Below are 25,836 nucleotides of genomic sequence, written 5' to 3' on the forward strand. Positions count from 1 at the left end.
CCTCCAGAGAAAGAGGACGAAAATGATGAGGAAGGAAATGAAACGGGTTATGAAAGTACAGATGAAGAATTTCCTCTGATAGCGAATGATCTTGTTGATGTCCCTACAGAGACCTCAGAGGCCAAAGATCTCAGGGTGCTGTATGGAATGACTATGGTTCCATTTGGGTTGGCCAATGGACCACAAAGCATGCAGAATCTGTATAAGAAATGGATTAAAAGTATAAAAATTAAGTTCACCAGTGGCTCCTGTCACCCTGACTATTCAGTCTAGAGAAAAGATGATGATAATGCCCCTTGCCAATAGAAGCCAGAGCTATCAAAGCCTCGGATTCTAGAAGGTCCGTGCTATGTGACATTCCTGGATGCATCCTCTGAAGATGAATACCTAAGTCCAGAAGAAATTACCACTCACACAGAAGCAAACAAATCTCTGATACCCTTCTAGCAACCTCAATAGACAAATGAGTCATATGTTCAGAAGGAGGACACTAGCTCTAGTGGAACATGAGATGAGGATACTACTCTCTTGAAAGAGTCAAACCTTTATCCAGAAGCAATCTGTGGGACATTTATCCCGAAGTGGAAGGTGAAAGACAAGTAGCATTCCTAAATACTAACGGTATTGAACGTCACTTGAAAGTAGGCCTCAATCTTCCAGAAGAAGAACTAGTGGTCCTGTGAGACTTATTAAAGGAGAACTTAGACGTGTTTGCTTGGTCATATAAAGACCTAAAGAGGATTGATCCCATAGCATGCCAACATCACATTGACCTAGAGCCTAATGCCAAACTTGTAAGGCAAAGACAAAGATGTATAAATCCTAATTACTCTGCACTGGTGAAGGTTGAATTATTGAAACTTCTTGAAGCAGAGTTCATTTATCACGTGGCTAACAGTGAATGGGTTCCGCCCATTGTGGTAGTACCCAAGAAGAACGGGAAACTTCGAATATGTGTTGGCTTTCGGAAGCTCAATTCGAAGACAAAGAAGGATCATTTTCCTATCCCCTTTACAGACCAACTGTTGGACACAGTGGCAGGCTATGAGCTGTATTCCCTCTTGGATGGATTCAACTGATATAACCAAGTCCAAATTGCAGAAGAGAACTAATCCAAAACAACCTTCACCACAGAATGGGGGACCTATGCCTATAGAGTGATGCCATTTGGGCTCTATAATGCTCATGCCACCTTCCAACGAGTAATGATGGCTGCCTTTCAGAATCATTTGCATGATTTCATTGAGGTGTATCTTGATGACCTTTGTGTCTATAGTTTGATCCGCGAGCATTGGGGACACCCAGAGCAATGTTTTGATAGATGCTGGGAGTATGGGATTTCTCTCAACCCCGATAAATGTATCTTTGGTGTCTCATCAGGAGTTCTTTTGGGCCATATTGTCTCTACACAAGGGATTGTAACAGACCCGGCAAAGATTGAGAAGATTGCGGCCTTGATAGCACCAACAAACCTCAAGCAATTGAGAGGATTTTTGGCCATGTGGGCTACTACAAAAGATTTATTGCACATTTAATACCCTAAAATAGTGCCTTATCCAAACACCTATCTTGCAGCCTCCTGACTGGATGGAAGGAGTTCCATGTGCACACAGATGCATCGGTTGAAGGGCTAAGTGCTGTCATATGTCAAAAGGGCCCCTCTAAATTAGATCAACCAATTTATTATGCAAGCCAAAAGGTCACTGATATAGGGAACGAAACTACACAGTGACAGAGCTTGACTGCTTGGCAATGGTGTTTGCACTAGAGAAGTTTAGACACTATCTATTGTCAATGCATTTCAAGTTCTATGTGGATCATGAAGCCTTGTCCTTCCTGATGAACAAAGCATATGTTAAAGGACGACTAATGAGATGGTTGCTCCTCTTCCAAGAGTTCGATTTTGAAGTAGTCACTAAGCCTGGCCGTTTTCATGTCCTAGCCGATCATCTATCACGGATCCCTCAAACAAAAGAAGAGGAACAAGATGATCCAGACTTTCCTGATGCTTCCTTGTTTCTAGTTGAAACAGTTACTCCTTGGTATGCAGACATAGCCAACCTCCTGGAAACTCACCAATATCCTCCTGGCATCTCAAGCCGTGAGAAGAAAAAGCTTCTGTTAGAATCAGCCCCCTACACTTTGCTAGGCAGTGCACTGTACAAGAGAGGAAAAGATGAAGTATTGCGAAGATGTGTTGCAAGGGATGAAATCAGCATAGTATTGAAAGCATTCCATGATGAACCATGTGGTGGACACTTCGTAGGGGAAGCGACAGCTAGGAAGGCTGTATTAGTAGGATACTGATGGTGGCCGACCCTCCACAAGGATGCATATGATTACTATAAAGGATGTGATGCTTGTCAGCGAATGGGGAAACCCACCAAAACAAGTGTCATGCCATTGCAACCCATTCTTTTCCTAAAGCTGTTCGAGAAGTGGGGGATTAATTTTATGGGTCCCATTGATCCACCTACCAGACAAAAGCAGAATAGATACATTTTAGTATGTACAGATTATGTCACAAAGTGGTATGAAGCTAAAGCCCTGAAACGGGACGATGTTAACAGCGTAGCCCTGTTCATGTACGAGAATATTATCACCCATTTTGGCAGTCCCCTTGAGTTGGTAAGTGACAAAGGTACTCATTTCCTTAACAAAATCATGGAGGAGCTAATGAAACTGTATAAGATCCGCCATCGTAAGTCCACTCCCTACTACCCCAGAGCAAATGGCCAAGTTGAAGTCACCAATCGCATCCTTTTCTCGATCTTGAAAAGAACGATTGCCGCACATCGTCGCGATTGGGAGGATCAACTTACAAAGGCCCTCTGGACATACAAAACCTCTCATAAGGTAGGTACAAGACAGATCCCTTTCTAGCTAGTGTATGGTACAGTAGCCGTCTTCCCTGTTGAGCTGGAATTGCCCTCTTTGTGAGTGGCAGTTAAAGAACACTTGGGAGATGATGAGTCACTGCAATAGCATCTCCTGCACTTGGAATGCTTGGATGAGATATGACAGATGGCCCTATAGTGCATGAAAACCACTCAAGCTCGATGCAAAGCCTATCATGACAGTTTCACCAAGCACAAGGAGTTCAAAGAAGGTGATCTTGTCCTAGCCTGATTCGAGATTTAGCAAGTTTCCTGGCAAGCTTCAACAACGGTGGATGGGTCCATACAAGATACTTGCTGTCAATCCTAACGGCTCTATTCAGGTGCAAACTACTGATGCTTGTGATGATCCCTTCCTGATCAATGGCTATCGCCTGAAGATGTACTTCCCTCCCTAGGGATCTTAACAATCACAGTCGACCTACCCTTTCCCTTTTGGGCGTTGCACTACCCTTCTTGTCATGCTTCTGATAGCCCTTATGATTTTCCTCATGAGGCAGTCTCGTTCTACTAATCCCTCATAGAAACATCTCAACCCGACCTTCTTCTCTTCTCGTCTGCTCCAACAATGATGGCAAAGTTTGTCCTGATACATGGTATTTATACCATTCTCTTTCTTAACGAAAAAAAAAGAAAAACAGGAAAAAAAAAAGAAAGGAGAAAAAAGAAAAAAAATTAAACGAAACTGTTATGGGAGAAAATGAAGAAATTCTCTGTCATAACAGGTCTCGTTCCAAGAAAAGGTGGAAACACCCTTGGCCGAGAAGCTGACTGTGGAAAAAGTGGTAACACCCCACAGTTCAGGATAGCTGACTCATCACCAGCAGAACCTTTCCAGTATATAATTTGAAGCCACCTCCCTTGGCGTGCTATCTCTACAATATCAGTCCGTCTGCCCTTCTTAACAAACGACCTTTTTTACAAATCATTGAAGTATTAGATGTATAGGCTGTCTCCCTGGGTACGCCTCCTCCTTAAAATCCTGATGACAACAACAGTCAACATGATCTTCATCACGAACCCCTTGAGTGATGTGAGCTTTTGAGAGTGGAATTTAGGTGACGGGAAGTGCTTAAAAATAGCTAAAAATTATGAATATCAAGGGAAAAATATTCACCGTCAAAGGCGGCAGCTCGATCTAGGACGATTTTAAGCGTCAAAGTGCTTTAAAGGTGCCCGAGCGACACTTGTTGATTTTTCATAATTTTTCAGACAGTCGTGCGGGTTGACACGAGCTACTGGCCAATGTGGGATGCTAAGTCGGACGCCCAGGATTTTTCAGAGCTCGATTCCGAGTCCGGACGGGAAAATGGCCAAGAAACTGGGCAAGATTTGAAAAGGTGGACCAAACTTTGGTCAAGTGGTCATGACCTTTGGGGAGTTGGGGCATTTGATGCTACTTAACATTTTAGGAAAAAAAAATCGTGGAGAGATGGAGGAGCACGACATCTGCAAGAGGCCGAAAATTGTGCCAACAATCCTCATGGGGGAGATGACAGCCTGCAAATAACCTATACAACTGATCATTGGCCCGATCTTCTCCTTCCTTGCTGATCATTTCGCTGCCCTTCGCCCGTCAAATGATGCCCTCTTTGAAGATCTCTGATTTCAGTCTTTCTCTCTCCTCCCTCTCTCTCTTCTAAAGGCAAGTTCATGTGGGAAGAAGGAGGAAGAAGAAAGAATGATGGAGGCTTGTCCGGCATGGATCGGATTGCTCCACGGGCTGGAAATGGTGATTGGTGATTGTGTTGGACATGAAGTGCTGCTGATTTCCAAATTTGCAGCCATGGACATGAAACCTGAAACACGCAAATAAGCGGTAATTTAAAATTTTCAAAGGAAATTTGAGATTCTATAGCTTTTGATTGATGAAACGTTGTTCGTGTGGGCTAAAAATTATGTATGTTGTTGTTTTCCATGAGTTCTTGCTGGTCATAATCAGAAAATTAGAGAAATATGCATCTTGTGGTTCAAAATAATACATTAAAACACGTAAAACATGAAAAATCAAGGGAAAATGATGGTTTTTTGGCATAAAAGGGGGAAGTAAATAGGAACATCAACTAAACTTTCATTTTTCTGCAAGAAGGAACTAAGGGCCACAGCCCATAACCTGTTTTGAATTTTCAGTAATTAAATAATGCAGGAAAATAAGGAAAAATACAAGAAAAGGGTGGAAAAACCCTAAAAAATAGGGGAAAAATACATTTTGGGTTTCGAAAAATAAGGATAAATAAGAGCAATGTTTGTGAATGTTTGTGGGGATTGAAGCATGAGGATTTGCCTCAGTTCAACCCCACCTTCTTGTTTTAGTGTGTCTTTTTCCGCTTTCTACACATAAAATGATGTCAAAATACCCTACAAACCTATCCAACAACGCAATATTTAAACGGGGAAGGGTAGAGGAGTTGAAATATGTCTAAATGCCGTGTGAAATGATGGGAAAGTTGCTGATTTCTATGCATAGCATTTAGGACGGATGATAATTAAAATTAAGAGCTTAGTAGCACGAGGATCACCTCGGTGCTAGGCCCATGCAACGAAGCACGAACGGTAGTTGGAAACCATTAAAAGAATGTTTTCACACTTGTGCACGATAATGTTTTGCTAAATGTTTGAGCACTAGGCATCCACCAAATGCATAGAGCATGAAAAGAATTTAAAAGTATCAGTGATCAGCTCCTGGACATGCATTGCAATTGGTTTATTAGGACATGACCTACGTTGAGAGGCAGTAAGGTACCCATGCTGTAGGTAGGAGCGGGTCTTAAAGGGGAAAGAGAAGTAAGGACAATGGTACATTCCTGGACATGCTTATTTGCTACCTTGAGCGACTTTTGTGCGAAATGTCTAAATGTTGAGCGACGCATCGAGGGGCCAATCCCCAAGGTGTAGGAGAGTCACAGAGTGTTAACGGCATTCAGCCGTAGGAGGAACCCCATGTGTTTGAGATTCGAGCCTTTTGGCTATGTGAAAGGGACTCCCTCTGAGGAGTAATATTGGGTTAGGATCAGTTGGACTACAACGTATTACAAACGCAATGTTTAGGAAGGCAGAGATTTTGATAGACGCTCCTGGCCGCGAGGCCGAGGGGTTGTCTTGTGCATAGTGACGAGGCCCGGCTAGTGCATGAGCCAGTGCCAGCCCGTTTTTAGGCCCATCAGTGGTGCGTCTGCCGGGAGCCGCTTAAAAGTGGCGGTTCTCGAATCCTGGTTGTTTAGGGACCAACTAGTAGTTTATGCCAAAGGATACTGAGATTGATCCGTTATTTATTGATAAGCATCGTCTAGCAGAAATCCAAAAGCAAGAAAGAGACGAAAGAGCTAGGCGACGTGCTGAAATTTTTAGGAGATATTCTCCTAAGCATAGCGGCGCTGAACCCTTATGAGGGAGTGGATCTAGTGGTATTAGTACCACAAGCAGTAAGTTAGGAGAAGGTGGAAGCTCTAGTGCTCCCCTTCCTTCTATAAGCCAGTCCACGTCAAGTACGGGAGGTGTAACCCCACCGTCCCCTATTCCTAGTGCAAATCCAATCCTCGTCATGGCGCAGCCTATTGCAATTCTAGCACGAACGACGGATTTGCCGGCTCTAGGTTACCCGCTACCCATTTTTAATGGGTTAGTTGAGGAAGATGCTGAACTCCACATTAGGGAGTTTCAAAAGCTGATGTTTAACTGTCGCATCCAAGAAGAAGGACATTTAATGATGTTCTTCAACATGACTCTCAAAGGAAGAGCCGCTATATGGTATCATGGTTTAAAAGCCGGAACCATATTGAACATTGATGCATTTTATGGAGCTTTTCGAAGGGAGTTTGCCCCTGAAAGGGGTGGGCAATATTGGTTGCGTGTACTCAACGTGACCCACCAAGAACCACACGAGGATATTCGTGCTTATGCGAAGAAGATAAAAGAGGTTTTCTGTAAGTTGGACACCTCTATTCCTATCCCCGCAGCTGCCCAATTGCAAAATTTCCTTCATGGTTTGGACTTTAATATCCAATTGCAGTTGAGTAGTGTCCCCTTGGGGGATATAGATACTACCATTACACAAGCACAAGAGGTGGAATCCCGACTACAAGCAGCCTATGCTTCTCGAGGAAATTCGAATATGGGTTTAGTATTGGGAAACAATATGGCAATGACCAATGGCAGTAGTGGCGAAGGGATATCGATGGCTAGCCCTAATGGGAGAGGGAACATGATGCAGAATGTGCCTTTATTACCAGCTCCCCCTAACATGTCGATGCCTACGGGCAGTCAAATGGCTCCAAATGGTGGAGGCCAGGCGGTCAATTCTAACACCATGCCTATGGCTCAACAACCAATGCCTAATCGAATTGTTAGGCCAATGGAACGACATGGTAATGACCAAGGCTATGAGTCGAGTTCTTCCAATGTTCTTGGCAAGGTTAAGGACATGATGAAGCATTATACCGACATGATTATGGAGCAGTATCGACAAATAGCCGTTGATGTCAACTTCCTTAAAAAACAACAAAATTTGATAGGAAGTAGATACCCAGAGGAGGGTGGGAACCACATGCAGAGGTATATTATAGCCATCCCATCTAATAGAATGGGACAAAGAATAGATGGACAATAGTAGCTGCACTTAAGGAGAGAATATTTCCTTGAGAATAGGTCAGCTAGACCCATCCGATCTTTTTATTTCTAGTATATTCTCCAATCCATAAAAGACAAAATTGGCATGACTTTGAGAGGATTACAAAAGAACACCCTAACTGCTTGAACCACCCAATCTTTCATGAACCATCGGGTGAGCCAAGCTTCAACCATAGGTACACCCCTCAGAAGTCACAAATAGGCTTACTTGAAGAGATAAATAAAGAATGACAGTATTGCATGCTTCACCATATTGATTTGGTGTGATAACCTTGTAAGAGTATCATTTTATGACTCTATTTCGCACATATTCGCATGGCTCATAGGCTTTCAAACCATGGCAACTATGGCTTATGACCATGTGTGCAACCACTCCTTCCACAATTAAATATTATGCTATTCGGCTACACAAATGTTTCTATCCACAAAACTGTCCATTAGTAGAAAGATGGAAGACGCCAAAAAAAATATTGATAGCTTAGTAGCAGAAAAACAGGTCTACTCTCAACATTTCTGCTACACAACTTCATAATGCCAGACTGCATAGGGCTTGCATGAGTCTAGACTTTGCTTTAATAAAGTCTTAAAATAGACGTATTCTAGGTGACAATCTGGCACACTTGGGCACTAAGACCTTGCTTTGATAAATTCTTAAAACAGAACTATGCTAGGTGTGACAATCTAGCACATTTGGGTACTAAGATAGACATTGTCAGAGCTGCAATAATCATTCAGGCCCACTTCTAGCACTTAGTTCCAAGCTAACACAGCCTTTAAATGCAACCCATAGAGACATTTTCTAGCGAAGGACCCTCCAACGACACTTAGCTAGGTATTCAGAGAAAGACCATTCTTGTCCATGGGACATGTGTCGAGGCTTTTGCTGAATCGTCCAGGCCCATTCACTTGAGGCACTGGATGGAGAAGATTCATAAACCCAAACTATGCATGAAGGTGAGAGACATTACTAAAGGATAAATGGTGCCCTAGCTTTTTCCAAAAGACCCCCTACTTGTTATAAACGAGTGCAGCAACTTGGTTAAGACAAGCAGTAACAGAAAAATCCAAGTTTTCATCACAAATAACCGAGAGCATCAAGTAATCAGAGAGAAAAACATAGAAAAGGATGCACTCAGGCGAGCACATTTCCTGCATTGCAAAGGAGCGTAGCGCCGCTGAACGTCCACTTGATTCACTGGATCGTTTCCATGTAGAAAGAGACACTGAGCCCAAAAGAGAACTTCAATCAGAGAAAAAAAGCTTACCTGGGTACGAGAAGAGCTTAACAGAGTGATCAAGAGAGCAGAAGGCGACGCTGGTTCCAGAAGGGGAGAGAGCGAGACTCGTAATGGCGGAGCGGTGGTGTAAGAGGCGCCGAAGTGGAACAATGGGAGACGAGGCGGGCCAAGAATGGATGAAGAGGGTAGCATGCGAATTAGAGGCAATAAGCTGTCTCTGCTTCTGGTGTTCGTGAGGAGGGAAAGGAGGGCAATTTTCTTTTTTTTTGCAATACCCTCCCCAACAGAGGGCAGACGATACCTCCGGGGGTTGAACTCACCCACCCATTCACTTTTTTTTTTTGGCAATACCCTCCCCAACAGAGGACAGACGATACCTCCAGGGGTTGAACCTAAGTCCTTTACTCACCCACCCATTCACTTTAACCACTCGACCAAGCCCCCTTTGGTTTAAAAAAACTTTAAATGTAAATATTAAAATAAATTTTAAATGTAAATAAAAGGAGGGCAATTTTAACGAGAGGAGAGGGGAGGGGGTGGGGAGAGCAATTGCTCTATCGTGTTTCTTTTCTTTCTTTTCTGAAGAAAGAGAGGCTTCTTGTCGTGGGAGACGTTCCCATTGGGTATGGTGGTCGATAGATACCGAGAGAGAGAGAGAGAGAGAGAGAGAGAGGAGGGAGGTACCTACTGGCACTACATTTATTAGTTGTTGATGGTTTCTCACGGGAGGAAAAAAAATCTTCATTTTGGGCTAAAGCTGGGGCCAGTGGACAATGGGCAATGGACATTGGGCACCAGACAATCCTTTGATAATGAGTCGTGACTCATAACATTCCCCCCGCTCTCCACTCCTTAGACTAGTTATCTTTACTACTACTAATAACACAAAAAAATGACAGGAGATTGATACATTTGAGCATGTCAATTGACATGCAAGGTTTTTCAACACTTGTCAAAGTGACAGGAAAACTTTTAAACATGAGTTGTTATTTGACAGAGAAATTTTTCCATTGCTTTTTTTGACAGGCAAAATGGCCCTTGATAGGAAAAACAGCCGTCAATTTTAGGCCTTGCATACCAGCCCTAAAGGCTGCACCCTCCCCACATGCGTGGAGTTGAGTGAGGGAGTGTTGGTGAGGGGGTTGTCGAAGGTGTGGATGGTGTGGTTGCTGAAGTCACAAGACATTAAGTACAGACTCTCTTTCTAAAGGCCCATTATCAACACCTTGTGACCAAAAATCGCCAAATCCAGGTAGCTCTCAAAATGGTTTCCAGTCCAAAATTCCAAATCAATCCTCTTATGAAACAGAAAAAAAGGCAATCAAAGACCTGGAGTAACACCACAGGCTGGGGTTTTCTATAAAAAGGGATTTGTGTATGGTTTATAAAATGAATTTTCTAACTACAATAATGATGAAGATGCCGTGTTTGTTTTTGACTTGATTTTATAGTACTTTTTGTTATATGATGTTGGGAGAGTTTGGTGTATTTTTTAAAAAATGCCTTTGAAATTTAGTAAAAAAACATCCTAGTTCTTGCTTTTATAGGTTTTGTAAGCTCTTGCACATAAGTTTATTTCGAACAATGGTAGAAACCCATCACTGGAGAGAAAAGGAAAAGATTAAGGTTAGGACTTTTTTTTGGCCTTGGTATACGTCTCTGTATAAGTCTCGGTATACGCCTCAGTATTTTTGTATACCGACGCACATATCGAGACATATAGAAAGACTTATACCGAGGCATATACTGATTTTTGCGTCGATAGGCCGTGTCGGTATATCCATAATACCTTGTAGTGTGTGTGTGTGTGTGTATACTAACAACCTAGTTCTGAAGATTTATGGATAAAAATACCCCTTATTTTAATTTCTCAGTATACAATATTTAACCCCCTTCTTTCATTTTAAATCTGTAGGTGAAACTGATATTAAACCCCCTCCTGTTGAGTGCACGTGCTACACCTACGGGCCTATAAGGTGGACCCCCCGGGGAGGTACCATTTGGTCCCAAAGAGGGGAATGCACCTATTATAGGCCGTAAGAAGAGTTCGTGGATGTGTGATTGAGGGAGCGCTTGAGCCGATGCACCCATTGGAGGACATGCCACTAACTATGCCCTCAATACCATAAGATATGGTGAACCTTCCTCTAAACTTCAAGCCTAAGAGGGAGGCAATTTCAATGTATTACTACCCATGGATGCCAAATCATGTGATCCACTGAGATAGGAGGTGGAAATACCATTGTATCATGGGTGATGGGTATCTCGCTTAAAGATGCTGCTTGCACTCCTAAAGTATAGACAAAGTGCGAATGGAGTGATGTGAGTGTGAACAAGTTGTTTAGGTACATACTATGCTCCTTTGTATTTGAATCCATTATAAAAACCATTTTATGCTCTTCAAAGACTTGGTTTTTTTACAATTTGCTAAAATATCATGTATTGCCACCTGAAACACGAAGCCTAAGTCTTGGGATGACATAGGATTGGTGTTATGGAAGCTTGGCATGGACTATCATAGAATCCATGCATGTGTCAATGATTGTATGTTGTTTTGAGGAGACCATGAGACTATGGAGACATGTCCAAAGTGTAGTTCTTATAAGTATTTGATAGGAGTTGTAAGGGAAAACTGTCCCTCGACAGGTTTTCAGACACTTTCCGCTTATACCGTGTATACATCTTATGTTTCATATGTCAAACATGGTGAGCTTGACAACATGGCATGTGCAAAATAGATTAACAGATGGAGTCCAACAAGTATAAGAAAATTCATGCACATAGAGCCACATTGACTGTACCTTTCCAAGCTTTGCATAAGCGACAAGGAATCTTTGTGGAGCCCCAAGAGGAACACCAAGGAAAAGGGAATTCTACTGCAAGAAAATCTATCTTGTAACATCAACAAGCTTTTATTTCATTCTTTTGACGACCAAAACAAAGAAAACAGCAAATCTTCACGCAGCATCATAGTAGATATCTCCCACGGATTTTATAGAATCAACCATAATCTTCAACATCTTCATAGAATCCATCAATATAACAAAGAACATAGAAGAATACACAATTTTTGAATGGAAATCAATCACATAGTATTCATCTTCAATGTCTTCATAGTTTTCTCTCTCAATCTCTCATATACAGTTATACTATTTTGATACATATGACTATCTCTAGCTCTCTCTCTCTCTCTCTCTCTCTCTCTCTCTCTCTCTCTCTCTCTCTCTCTCAATAGTAAATCATCTCCTCACTAAAATACTCTCATAATAACTCTCAATAATCCTTATTAGGTCGTGGATGCATCTCCCAAGAGGTATGTCTGATATGAAAAGGCACCAGAGCCACTACAGTATCTTTTCACAACTCACTACTGTCACTGTCACTCAGTCTTCTCTTTAGTTTTCAGCAGCTGCTTCTTTCATTTGTTTTAGCTCTTTTGAACTTAGATTCATCCTTTCCAAAAGTTAGAAAACTTTTCCAAAGTCACACATACATTCTACAGAACACTTACAAAAGGTCAATAGAACAGTACAGTACAGTACCAGAACAACTACAGAACAGTTACAGAGCAGAGGCAGAGGCTCTACAGAAGGTTTAAAGAGGGTTACAGAAGGTCATCAGAATCTCATAACTCATACTCAAACCATTCCAAAATATCAAAAACTATTCATTAAGCTTTCAAAAGATTTCAATCTTCATCAACCATCAATGTATGCTTCATAAGAAGAAAATCAGAACAAAACAGAAGCTATACAGAAGGTATACAAAACCAATCAGAACCTATCAGAACATCATAGAGCTTCATATCTCCACTGAGAATCATCATGAACTTCCAAAACATAATCATTATCATCCAAAACACTCTCAAACACTTCCATTAACAACCATACATCACTCTAAATCCATCAAAAATCAATCATTCAGACCTCAAAAACAACAAAAAGCAGTCAAAAATTCTGTCTTTTTTCACTCTCAACATATCCCCACACTTAGAAAGAAAGCATCCTCGCGACCTAAGGAAAAGAAGAATATAAGTTCACTAAAGAGCTCAATTTTATCTTCCGTAGGATCTTCAATAATCGCTCCAAACTTCGACCCGAACTTATCATCTGATTATTCATTAACTCATCTGATTAATCATTTAAAAGTCATAACAAATTTGTAAAGGATATAAGAGGTTCTTCTTCAGCTTTCCATCATAGGCATTCCATCCACCAATCGATAATTTGAAAAGAGCTCTCGAACAAATTATTTTCAATTAGCACGATCTCATCACATACAATTAACCCACAACACACACACAAAACACTAACACAACCATCTGAATGACACCTCTAAGAAGAGATATATATCATTAAGGATCATCCAAAATACATTGCAAAGGTATCAATGAAGGTGATTCCTTTTGAAGGCTTGGTGGTTTCGAAAACGATCCATGGAGAAGGACTCATCTACAAATGTCTTTGGAGGATTTTGAAAGAACTGCAGGCAGCACATTCTTTCTAGCAAAACAAGGTATCTGCTAGGTAGACATAGGGCATGAAAATAGAGGACATCCAACTGTTGGGAATCAATGTTCACATTGACATTCATGCAAAGCTTTGGAATGGCCTTTTGATCATTATGAGAGTGCCTATGCATATATGCTAGATACCAACCAAAATGAGCTGTCAATCTCACTGAAGGATCTAGAGATTGTGAATATTGGTGAGCAAAATGAAGGTAATTCTGGTATGCTTGACTGGCAATTGTCCAGTCCCCTGGAATTATTGGCCAGTTTATCTGTGGTCCCATAATAAGAGAATCAGTCGAGCTCCATTCTCTTCTTCTCGGAAACTACTGATCAAATCTATCGTACTCACTAACCAACTGAGGGGATTGTAAAATAGAAGTGGTAGGAGATGGAACTTGTGGAATAAGTAAAAGAGGATGAAGATATGGGTAGGCAAAATCATAAAAGAAGGAATAGCATAAAGAAGGAGTAGCTGAAAATTTAAGTGAATCAGTTAGGAAAGGTGTCAATTGATAAACAGGAAAAGTAAAAGATACATGGATAGATGGAGAAGGGAGAAGGGGAAAATACTCGATCTTCGATAAAAGAACAATAGGTAAATATAGGAATTTGAGAAAAACCTTGAGGTTGGAAAAGAAGAGGTAAGATTGCTGGTGAATTGGTTTGATAAAGGGAAAGATAAGTATCATAGCGATGAGCCATTTTATGGTCGTATAATAGGCTAGGAACAGAGGGACCTAAGACCGATCTTCTCTGGTAGGCATAAAAAAAGGTTGAATCAAATGGATGGTTTTTGGAAAGATAAGCTAGGAGATCCAGCCTCAGTTGGTTAGTGCTCTGCACATAGGTAGAAGCTGTATTCTGATGTTGATTCAAGACCACAAAATACATTATTGAATGCCATGAATTGTCAACGCAAGTAGCCACTTTTGAAGAACAACACTGGAACATGTCATCTATCCATAACTCCAAATAGTTGACATACAAAACAGCTTGCAAAACCACATCCCCCACATACCAGGCCAGATCTACATCATCTGAAATCAACAGATCACCTTGTAGATACATGTAAGACACCACATGGTATTCGTCGTCACAGAATCTTCGAACACCATACGGACCACTTCTGTCAGCAACTTAGGAGACCAAGCCCCACTCCAACCACTCATATAGAAGGCCAATTTTTGCAATTGATAGTGGACAAAGAAAGAATGGTCTGGAGGAACATACTCCTGAAAGTGCTCAAATGTAGACCATAACAAATCCATCCTGGACTGCAATCTTTCCACTTTATCTTAGAACAATGGACACAATGTGGCCTGTCTCTAGAGAACTGCTAAGTCCTGCTTAGAGATAGAAGGAATAATAGGAACATTGGGGCTTGGAGGAATGAACCGTGACTGCGTGAGTTGATCTTGCAACTGCTTATTTTGGGAAGCTTGTGATTCCATTGTGTTATGAGCAGTCTATAAGGCTTACAATTTTGCATCTGAAAGAGTCTGAAACTCTTGAGCTTCTTTGGACATCCTCTCTTTCTCCTCCGAGACTTTAGTGACCTCTGACTGAGCTTCTGTTAAACTGAATCTTCAAAGAAGATATTTCTTCTCTCTGGGTCTCAATCATTTGGGTCTACTGCTCCATCTGCTTAAACAGATCTGCAAGTGTGTCTTTAGCAGAGGCTCACTCTAAGGTTGCCTTATGCAACTGGTCTTTGGACTGCATCAGTTCTTTATAGAAATAAGCATACAACTGTTGAACACAAGCTGCCACTGAAAGTTCAATCGAACTTTGGATGTCTTTACAAAGGAATGGAATAACATCTCCCGACACTAAACTGTTCAGTGAAGGGACTGATATTTCCAAAGAACCCTCTCTATGTGCCCTGAACAAATTGTTACATGTGAGGTAAGCAGGGAGGTCACTGCCAGAAGTAGCAGGAATTGTGACTGAAGGAAGGACTGAAGGAGTTTTATCTATCACACGCTTCAAGCGCTTCCGTTGAATGACCAGTGGAGGAGGAGAATCAAGATCCTCTATGTCAATAGGTTCTGACTCTTCTGAAGGTGGAGGGGGAGGTACTGGATCAGATGGAGGAGGCGGTAGCACACCCTTCTTTAGACCTGAGTACGTCAAGAAAGCATATAGGTAGGATCCATAAGTAACATTTGTGATATTTCCTATGGTTACTTTGAAAAAATGTTGGTCCATCTTTGTAAGCGGGTAAATACTCCAATCAATAGCCACCCCTTTTAACACCATCCTGGAAGCTATGAAGAGCTCTTTGGACAAATAATGAGATGGTGTTTTGGCAAGCATAAACCTGTCTTAGAGGAACTGGCATACTAAATTCCAAAGAGGATCAGTGATCATGGAAAAAGATACTCCTGAAGTGTTTATCACTTTCTTGACATCCAGAATCTCCTTGGTCTGCTTCTGTAACAACTTAAAAATCTCATCGTTGGAGAATAATTGTCTAGCTGTAACAAAGGAATCTCCTTTGTAGGAAAGAGACAAAGCCTTCCTAACCCTCGGGGTGTCAACACCATGGAAGCACCATGAATCAGGCCTGACTTCTTGCTATATGATGCAAGGAACTCATCACATTGGGATGGATCATCTGGAATCAATGGAAATGAAGCAGCCACGAAAGTCGCGAGTCTTACTTTCGCTATAGGCTCTAAAGCCAGTAGGGAAGAATAATCCCTACTGATCAGCGGGACATACTGGATAGGAGGAGGAGCGTGAGGCGCCATTCAGATGGAAAACACACACACCACAACACAGACAATCACAAAGAATGCCTGCAAAACAACCAAAGGGCTATAAAAAAGAAATCAATCAAAATAATGACACACACATAGACGTAAGTAACCTATTTACCACCCCAGACAATCCACATCCTATAAAAAATTCGGCATGACCTCTACACATATGCGACCGAAAACTTCATGCGATGCAACGAACATGCACCCAAAACCCCCTATCAGGCAAAAAAGAAGAAAAACTGCAAACCGTACTCGTAATCGTAACACATAAGCAAACCATAATACCATTAAAAAATCTACATCAAGACCTAACCATAACCTTGACCAACAATTTTAACTTAAAGGACTTTAGACACCCATCCCACGAAGCGTGTTTATTAACAAGGGGAAAAAAGTGCAGTGAGGGGAAATGGTTTTAATGAAGGGTTCATTTTAAGAAATTATTAACAATGGGTGGCTTTTTATTAGGTTATAAACCTTAATAAGAAAACGGCTGTTCCTTCTTAAAATTTAAATTACAATTTATTAGGGTGAAACGATGCTTTAACAAAACCTAGACTATGATTCCCAGACTGAGGTCTCTAAATGAAAATTCATTAATTAGAAATTAATGGTGATATGGAGCGCTTTTTTACGAGCGCGTGCTTTTTTGTGACGACTGGTTCCATTTTAATTAAAAATTAAGGTGCATCTGAAGCGCACGTAGTGCATGCAAAGTGAATGGCTGGTTGATTCTTATTATTAGAAACTGTGTGTTTAGCGCAAATGCGGATGAAAGAGTGTTTGAGTATAGTTCATTTTAGCAATTAATTGTGCTTAAGGGGTAATGAAAATAAATAAAGCTCACAAATAAATACCTGGTAGGGATGTGTATGCAATGGACTGAAAGCGCACAGAGTAGTCCCTAAATGCAAGGAATCTACTTAAAAAAAACAAACACTACTGACTGGAAAAAATAAAGCACCTTAGTGTTTTTGTTCGATTTGGATTTTCTTTGTATTTATATATATATATATATTGGTGTTTTTTTTTCAATTGTATCTTAGGTGTATTTGTATTTTATATAGTGTTTGGTTTGGTTTATTTATTTTGTTATTTTATTTCCTTTTTTATTTTTATTTTTTTAATAATTAAATCAAAATATATAGCATATGAATATATTATGAAGTGTAAGGGTGGAGTTTCAGCAATCCAGCAAGTGCCAACAGTGTGTTTGAATTTATCCTTGATTTTTTGAATTTAAAATGAATTTTTATGAAGGAAAGTATCAAAATTAGGGTTTTTGGCTTCAAATAAAATTTTTATCATTTTTGAAAACATTTTCAATTGATAAATTTACTGGCAAAAGGGGCAAGGGGGTTTGTGAAAATTTTTGAAATTTTTTTTGGATTTATTTTCGAATTTTTACCAATTTTTAATGTTTTTTTCTCATTTTATATGTAGTTTTGAAGGAATTTTCAAATTTTGAATTTTTTGTAATTTATTTTCTAGAATTTCCACTTTAAAAAATATTCCAAATGATTTCAACAATGTTGAAAATTTTTTAGAATTTTTTTCTGAATTTTTATTTGTTTTATGTTTATTTTTATGTATTTTGCGGGTTAAAAAATAAAAGGTGGTACCCAAACTGCGTGTGAGCAGTGAAGGATGACTACGTTTGAGCGAAGGATGAGCACGGACAAATCGGAAGTGCGTCCTCGCGCGTGAATGCCTGCTAGCACACCCGTACATAGTGGACAAACAACGGAGGAGAAATGGCAAGAAGGGAGGCTAACTGAGTAGATAAGTTAATTAGGTTAGCTTAGTCTGAGAAAGTTAATTAAGTTAGTTTAGTGTGTTAAATCAATTAGGTTAGTTAGGTGAGTTTAGTTTGTTAAGTTAGGTTAGTGTAAGTAATGTTAGTCTATTTAATCTGTTTAAGTAATGTTAGTTAGGTTAAGCTGTGGTTAGTCTGTGTAAGTAAGGTTAGTTAAGGCTAACTAAGGTTAGTTAGATCTAACTAGGGTTAGGTTAGTCTAACTAGGGTTAGTTAAATTAACTAGGGGTGAGTTAGTTACAACTAACCACGGTTAGTGAGAGAGGGGAGGTACTAGAGGAGGAGGAGGAGGAGAAGGAGGAGAAGAACAGGAGGAGGAGGATGAGGATCAGTGGTGGCGGAGGAGGAGGAGGAGGAGAACGGGAGGAGGAGGAGGATGAGGAGCGGCGGCGGGGGGCGAGGCAAGAGTTGGGGCGGAGGATGTCGAGGGGCGGCGGCGTCTCGGGCCATGGCGGAGGGGGGCAGAGACGGCAGGGGAGCAATGGTCGACGGCGAAAACACAGAGGAGAGGGAGAAGGGGAGGAGGCGTGTGGAGGAGGAGAGAGGGAGGTTGGAGATGCCAAACGACAAGCATGTACATTTTTTTTTGTCTCTCTTTTTTTAAATTCCCTCTCTTTTTTTTCTCTGTTTTTTTCGTTTTTTGTGTTCTCTCTCTTTGTTTTTCTTTTTGGTTTCTCTTTTTTTTGTTTTTTGTTTTTTTAAAAAGTGTTGATATGTTGTGTGTTTTTGTGTTTTAAATGTTAGGATATCTATATATATATATATATATATATATATATGCTTTTTTCAAATGTGTATTTTGTTGTTTTTTTCCTTTTGGTTTTTTTTATTTTTTTAATTTTGAAATTTCAAAATTTAGTTGTTTGTTTTTTTCTTTTCGTGTCATTTAATGTTGTAGGGTGTGGTTTTTTGTTGTTATTGTTTCTTTTATTATTAGTATTATTATTATGTTTTATTTATTATTATTATTATTAATTTTGATTGTGTATATTTGGTTTGTTGTGTGTTTGATTTTTTTATTTGTTTTTTGTATTTTCTGTTTTTTGAATTTAAAAAATTTAAATGTGGGTGTGCAAAAGAACGCACCCCCGTCTTGCCCGCACGCGAGCGGGGATAATAATAATAATAATAATAAAATTGCAATGACGGGATCAAATGCGGCATGGACGGCAAGGTGCGTACCACAGACGCCACGGGGGCGTCCCGAGGCGCGTAAAACCAGAAACAAGCGTGTTCACGCGCGACACGAGAAATGCAGTCACATGGCAGAAAGAAATAAAAATTAATAAAATCCAAACCGTTCGTTGGATTGAAAAACCGTAAGAAGGAAAACTGTATCGGGAGACAAGGGGAAAGTGATGGAAACATGCAACACGGGTTCCGGCGCAAAATCAAGGTGTTCACATGGAAAAAATGAAAAAAAAAGCCCTAAAACACATACGAGTATTAATATCGAAAAATTCACGCATCGGAACGAAGTGCAGAAAGAAGAAAAATTATACAAAACAATGTGTCCTACAACCCTATCATGGAAAAACACAATTCTAATCGAGATAGGACGTGTTCACATGGGAAAAACCCCAAATAACAAACGCAAAAATGAACTCCAAAATTAATACAAGAAGAATCGTGCACCGGAATAGAGGATGGTAAAATGAAAAATGTCCAAAAGAAAGGGATACATAGGGATGGTGCATCAAAACTCAATTTGAAAGGAACTAGGAGAGGTTCACGTGGAAAAAACACGAAAATCACACCCGAAAACACTTGAAAAAATTAATAACTAAAAATACGGCAGTCAAAAGAGGGGGAAAAAGGAAAAAGTGGGGAAAGGTTGGTGAGACACGGCTGCTAAATTAATCTAGAATTTCGGTGAACATAGGACAGTTTCACATGGAAAAATGTGAAAAATAGGTACGAAAAGGGCTCAAAAACCCGAAAATTTTAATAACGAACCAACCGTGCATTGGAATGGTAGGGAGTAAAAAAAAAAAGTCAGGGGGAAGGGGTAGGACACGACTGACACATCAGATCAGGGATTCGAAGCAAGAAAGACACGTTCACATGGAAAACCGTCCAATTTACAAGAATTGCTTCAAAAATTAATAACTCAAGAACCGTCTGTCGGAAGAGGGTTTGCTAAAAAGGAAAGATGGGCAATTCAAAGGGACAAACACGGCTATAAGGTTGGATTTGGATTCTAGTGAACATAGGATGCGTTCACATGGAAAAATCGCAAAATAAAGAATAAAGGAAAACGACCAAAAAACAACTTCGAGGACATAGTAAAATAGAACGGAAGAGTGGGGAAGGGACCCCAATAGGGTAAAATGAAGTCATGGCATAGATACATGATCATATCAAAGTATGTGCATGGGGGTATACATCATAGACGTGCAGGGACACGTCCCCACACTTAGAACCGTAATAGGATGGGTAAATCGAACAAGAAGGACCTAGGACCACACCTTAGACCAACCACAAACATCCCCACACTTAAGACATGATCGTCACTAAGAAACAGAAGGTGTAGGGTTAGAAGAACTTGGCCCATATTGCCGAGGAGGAATGTCAACTATCGAGGTTGCGTCTGGTGTCATTGTCGACTGCAGAAGATACCAAGTGTCTTCACAGTACACGTCAAGCGTCCTTCGTGGCAGGGACCAAGCGGCAGCACCCAGGGAGGTAGCTGGGTGAAGAAATCGCAGGAAAGTCATCAATGACTAGGGATATGGCACTCAACTCACGATCACTCAAATGGAATGAAAGAACAGTCACTCGCCCTATGACTAACATCACTCGAGGAAATAATGATGAAACCCAGAGCTCACACCCAGGTTAGGAATCTACAAGGGAATGGTGCAGAGAGAGTAGGCTAGGGTGCATAATTAATGGTGCATCAGTGCATCCCGCCCATCTGGCATAGGTGCAAGAAGGAAGGCCAAGGAGCCTTATAGTGTGGTGTACAGAACAGAATGACGTGTCCTGTGTGCTGATGGCAGAGACCCAGCAGTAGGTGAATAGGGAAACAGAAACATACCTGACTCCAATGGTTGTAACATCCCTCAATCCTTACCTCTTGATAATTGATTGAAGAAACACCAGTCACACTCAGCCCACCCTCTGTCTCATGCTCGGTTGATAGATACAGAGGGCAACCCAGTCCTGAAACCCATTGATGTAATCCTCACTGTCACTTGTGCAGAGATTGTATACCTTATGTGCTTTGATGGTGCAACTGTGCATTCCACCCTGTGCCGGCATACAGTGCAAGAAGGAAGGCCAGGGAGCCTTATGGTGCAATGCACAGGAACAAATCGTGCTTTGTGCATTGAGAGGCCCATCCCGTGCGTGCAATACTCCGTTCACACATCTCACCTCTCATGTGATTTAAAGGGAAAGATTGGTCACTCACCCCACCCTCTCTCTCACTCTCTAATAGATACAGAGGGCAGCCCATACCATGTCCCCATCCTGTTAGGATGAAAGCTGATGGACCTAAAAACGGGCCGGCAATGGCTCATGCACTAGCCGGGCCTCGTCACTACGCACAAGACAACCCCTCGGCCTCGCGGCTAGGAGCGTCTATCAAAATCTCTGCCTTCCTAAACATTGCGTTTGTAATACGTTGTAGTCCAACTGATCCTAACCCAATATTACTCCTTAGAGGGAGTCCCTTTCACATAGCCAAAAGGCTCGAATCTCATACACATGGGGTTCCTCCTACGGCTGAATGCCGTCAACCCTCTGCGACTCTCCTACACCTTGGGGATTGGCCCCTCGATGCGTCGCTCAACATTTAGACATTTCGCACAAAAGTCGCTCAAGGTACCAAATAAGCGTGTCCAGGAATGTACCATTGTCATTACTTCTCTTTCCCCTTTAAGACCCGTGCCTACCTACAGCATGGGTACCTCACTGCCTCTCAACGTAGGTCATGTCCTAATAAACCAATTGCAATGCATGTCCAGGAGCTGATCACTGATACTTTTAAATTCTTTTCATGCTCTATGCATTTGGTGGATGCCTAGTGCTCAAATATTTAGCAAAACAGTATCATGCACAAGTGCGAAAACATTCTTTTAATGGTTTCCAACTACCGTTCGTGCTTCGTTGCATGGGCCTAGCACCGAGGTGATCCTCGTGCTACTAAGCTCTTAATTTTAATTATCATCCGTCCTAAATGCTATGCATAGAAATCAGCAACTTTCCCATCATTTCACACGACATTTAGACATATTTCAACTCCTCTACCCTTCCCCGTTTAAATATTGCGTCGTTGGATAGGTTTCTAGGGTATTTTGACATCATTTTATGTGTAGAAAGCGGAAAAAGACACACTAGAACAAGAAGGTGGGGTTGAACTGAGGCAAATCCTCATGCTTCAGTCCCCACAAACATTCACAAACATTGCTCTTATTTATCCTTATTTTTCGAAACCCAAAATGTATTTTTTCCCTATTTTTTAGGGTTTTTCCACCCTTTTCTTGTATTTTTCCTTATTTTCCTACATTATTTAATTACTGAAAATTCAAAACAGGTTATGGGCTGTGGCCCTTAGTTCCTTCTTGCAGAAAAATGAAAGTTTAGTTGATGTTCCTATTTACTTCCCCCTTTTATGCCAAAAAACCATCATTTTCCCTTGATTTTTCATGTTTTACGTGTTTTAATGTATTATTTTGAACCACAAGATGCATATTTTTCTGATTTTCTGATTATGACCAGCAAGAACTCATGGAAAAGAGCAACATACATAATTTTTAGCCCACATGAACAACGTTTCATCAATCAAAAGCTATAGAATCTCAAATTTCCTTTGAAAATTTTAAATTACCGCTTATTTGCGTGTTTCGGGTTTCATGTCCATGGCTGCAAATTTGGAAATCAGCAACACTTCATGTCCAGCACAATCACCAATCATCATTTCCAGCCCGTGGAGCAATCCGATCCATGCCGGACAAGCCTCCATCATTCTTTCTTCTTCCACCTTCTTCCCACATGAACTTGCCTTTAGAAGAGAGAGAGGGAGGAGAGAGAAAGACTGAAATCAGAGATGTTCAAAGAGGGCATCATTTGACGGGCGAAGGGCGGCGAAATGATCAGCAGGGAAGGAGAAGATCGGGCCAATGATCAGTTGTATAGGTTATTTGCAGGCTGTCATCTCCCCCATGAGGATTGTTGGCGCAATTTTCGGCCACTTGCAGACGTCGTGCTCCTCCATCTCTCCACGATTTTTTTTTCCTAAAATGTTAAGTGGCATCAAATGCCCCAACTCCCCAAAGGTCATGACCACTTGACCAAAGTTTGGTCCACCTTTTCAAATCTTGCCTGGTTTCTTGGCCATTTTCCCGTCCGGACTCGGAATCGAGCTCTCAAAAATCCTGGGCGTCCGGCTTAGCATCCCACATTGGCCAGTAGCTCGTGTCAACCCGCACGACTGTCTGAAAAATTATGAAAAATCAACAAGTGTCGCTCGGGCACCTTTAAAGCACTTTGACGCTTAAAATCGTCCTAGATCGAGCCGCCGCCTTTGACGGTGAATATTTTTCCCTTGATATTCATAATTTTTAGCTATTTTTAAGCACTTCCCGTCACCTAAATTCCGCTCTCATTGGCGACCACGGGAGAGGGCGACTCAGCCCGTCGAATCCACGAACATATCTGCACATAAACAACCAAAGAAACATCAAACTGATACAAAACAATTATATAATAAAACTCAGCACAATGCTCCCCCTACCCCTGGACAGAACCAAAGCATGACATCCACAAGGAGTAGGCCTAGCATCATCTAATGGAAGATCCAAAGTGAGTCGCTAACCAACTGCTCCAACACAGGCAAACTAAAAAACCTGCCAAAGAGGTTGCCCTAAGTGGTAGTCTGCGCTACTTACCAACTAAAAACAACACCACTAGGAGCTCCTACAAGGCGAGGACTCCTATAGCCTGATCAAAGAGTATTTTCTTTCAGAACATTTCTTCTTTTAGGGTTGTTTATTTTATCAACATACTTGGGCATGTAAAAAGGAGGGAGCTGAGCGTAGTGACCCAAGGAGAACAGGGCATCGGTCTCAGGACCTGTCTCGGTGCCCAAGAACCTACCAAGCCCTTGCAAGGTGACACTTAATCCTTTTCTAACGCTCACTTTTATTTTCGCTCCAACCTTCCTTGTTTTGTCAATTTTTTCCCAGCAAGAAGCCACCCCTAGGAAGACAAGGTATCGGCCCCGGGTCTGACTCGTCCCCAGGAACCTACCAGGCCTTCGCAAGGCAATGATCAACTGCTTATATATTTTCATTCCTTTTCTTTTCTTTGCTAGGGGTTAGAACCCCTTTTTACATACCTTCGTATTTATATTCATCTTTTAGGATATTCAGGATTTCTTGGCATCGTCATTATTATCTTCTGGCAGGCTTCTCTAACTGCCTCACTACTAACAAGAACTCCTAGAACGGCTGCCTAGCAGGTTAGCAAAACAGGGCCACTAGGATGTCCTTCTAAAACAGGTCTTTCGATGCCTGACAATGTCTTTTCACGAGGCAATGACTACTCTGACCTCCCTCAAACATACTTAGCCTAAACCGGGGACTTCATGCCTTAGTTGCCGGTCCCCAACAAAATGTATCCCCTCGACAAGTACAAATACACATATAACAGGAAAGAAAGGTACTCGTAAAGGAGAGGTATCACCTGGATTGGCCACAAGAAGCGTCCATCGATGCCGCGACAAAGGCTCCCTCCAAGCTTGCCTTCAAACCTGTCTAGCACAGCACTTAAAACAAAAACCCGATTAAACGCACCCGTACTAGACAGGGAAATGGCCCTCTTGGCCTAATTAAATGAAACACTTCACTACAAAACTGAATCGGCCCTCTTGGCCTAATGAAATCAAACAATACTACGCATAACATCCTCCTGGAAACAACCATGATAGACATCAAAGCATACCATTCCCAGGGGAACAGGGCTTGTAGCCCTAAACTAAGTGCATTAAATTATGACCTATTCCTCCTGCGTATATTGCAAGAGGTGTTCGCATCACATGTCATCGAATCAGTCTATGGGTCCAAGATAATAAAGGCAGATGAGTCTCGCTTACCCTCTGCATCACCCAAATCAACCATCGTCTGCCAAGGAGGGCGTGTTCAGAAAGCATACCCCACAAACGACCATGTCCTGTCTCACCATCAATAGATATATCGGGACAAGGGCCACAATTGAAGAAGAGGTCTTCTTCATACGCAAAATTAGCCAAAGAATCAGCAAACTGATTCCAGTTCCGTGGAATCAGTTGAAAAGACACTCTATCAAATTCGTCTAGCAGGGCTATGGCAGTATGATGGTACATGCAAAGGATGGGGTTTCATACAATGTACGTCCCATTGAGTTGATTTAAAACCAACTGAGAGTCCCCTTTCACCAACAACTGGTGGATACCACCCTTCTTTGCAATATTCAAACCCATAATCATGGCTTTGTATTCTGCCATATTATTGGTAAAATTCACCCCGAGATAAGCAGCTAACTTCATGACAATGCGTCGTCGGGGGTCTTGGATGACAACTCCTACACTTCCTTTTTTGCATGCACCCCTGGACGCCCCATCAAAGTACAAGGTGTACGTCCATAAAGGGTTTACATATCCCACCATCCGGAACTCTACTCGTAATTATGGTAATCGAAATTCAGCATATTCAACGGGTGGACTGTAGGCTCCATCCCTCCATCGTCATTGAATTCAACAGGGATGCTCGTCAAAATTTGTAGGCAGTGATGGTAGAAGACCTTGATCTCCCAAATAAATGTCCCGCCTTCTTGCTCAGTCACCTTATATCCTTTGCTCCACCAAATGAGCTTTCCCTGATGATACCTCTGTTCTAAATATGGGTGTTCTAAATAAGGGATCAGACGACCCATCAACCTCTATCACAATTTCCTTGCAGATGTTTTAACGATCTCTCCTAGACTTGCAAGGCAGTCA

This window comes from Lygodium microphyllum, chromosome 1 (assembly GCF_053477565.2).
Source record: "Lygodium microphyllum isolate KBCC chromosome 1, Lygodium_microphyllum_v1.1.10, whole genome shotgun sequence".
Classification (NCBI taxonomy): Eukaryota; Viridiplantae; Streptophyta; class Polypodiopsida; order Schizaeales; family Lygodiaceae; genus Lygodium; species Lygodium microphyllum.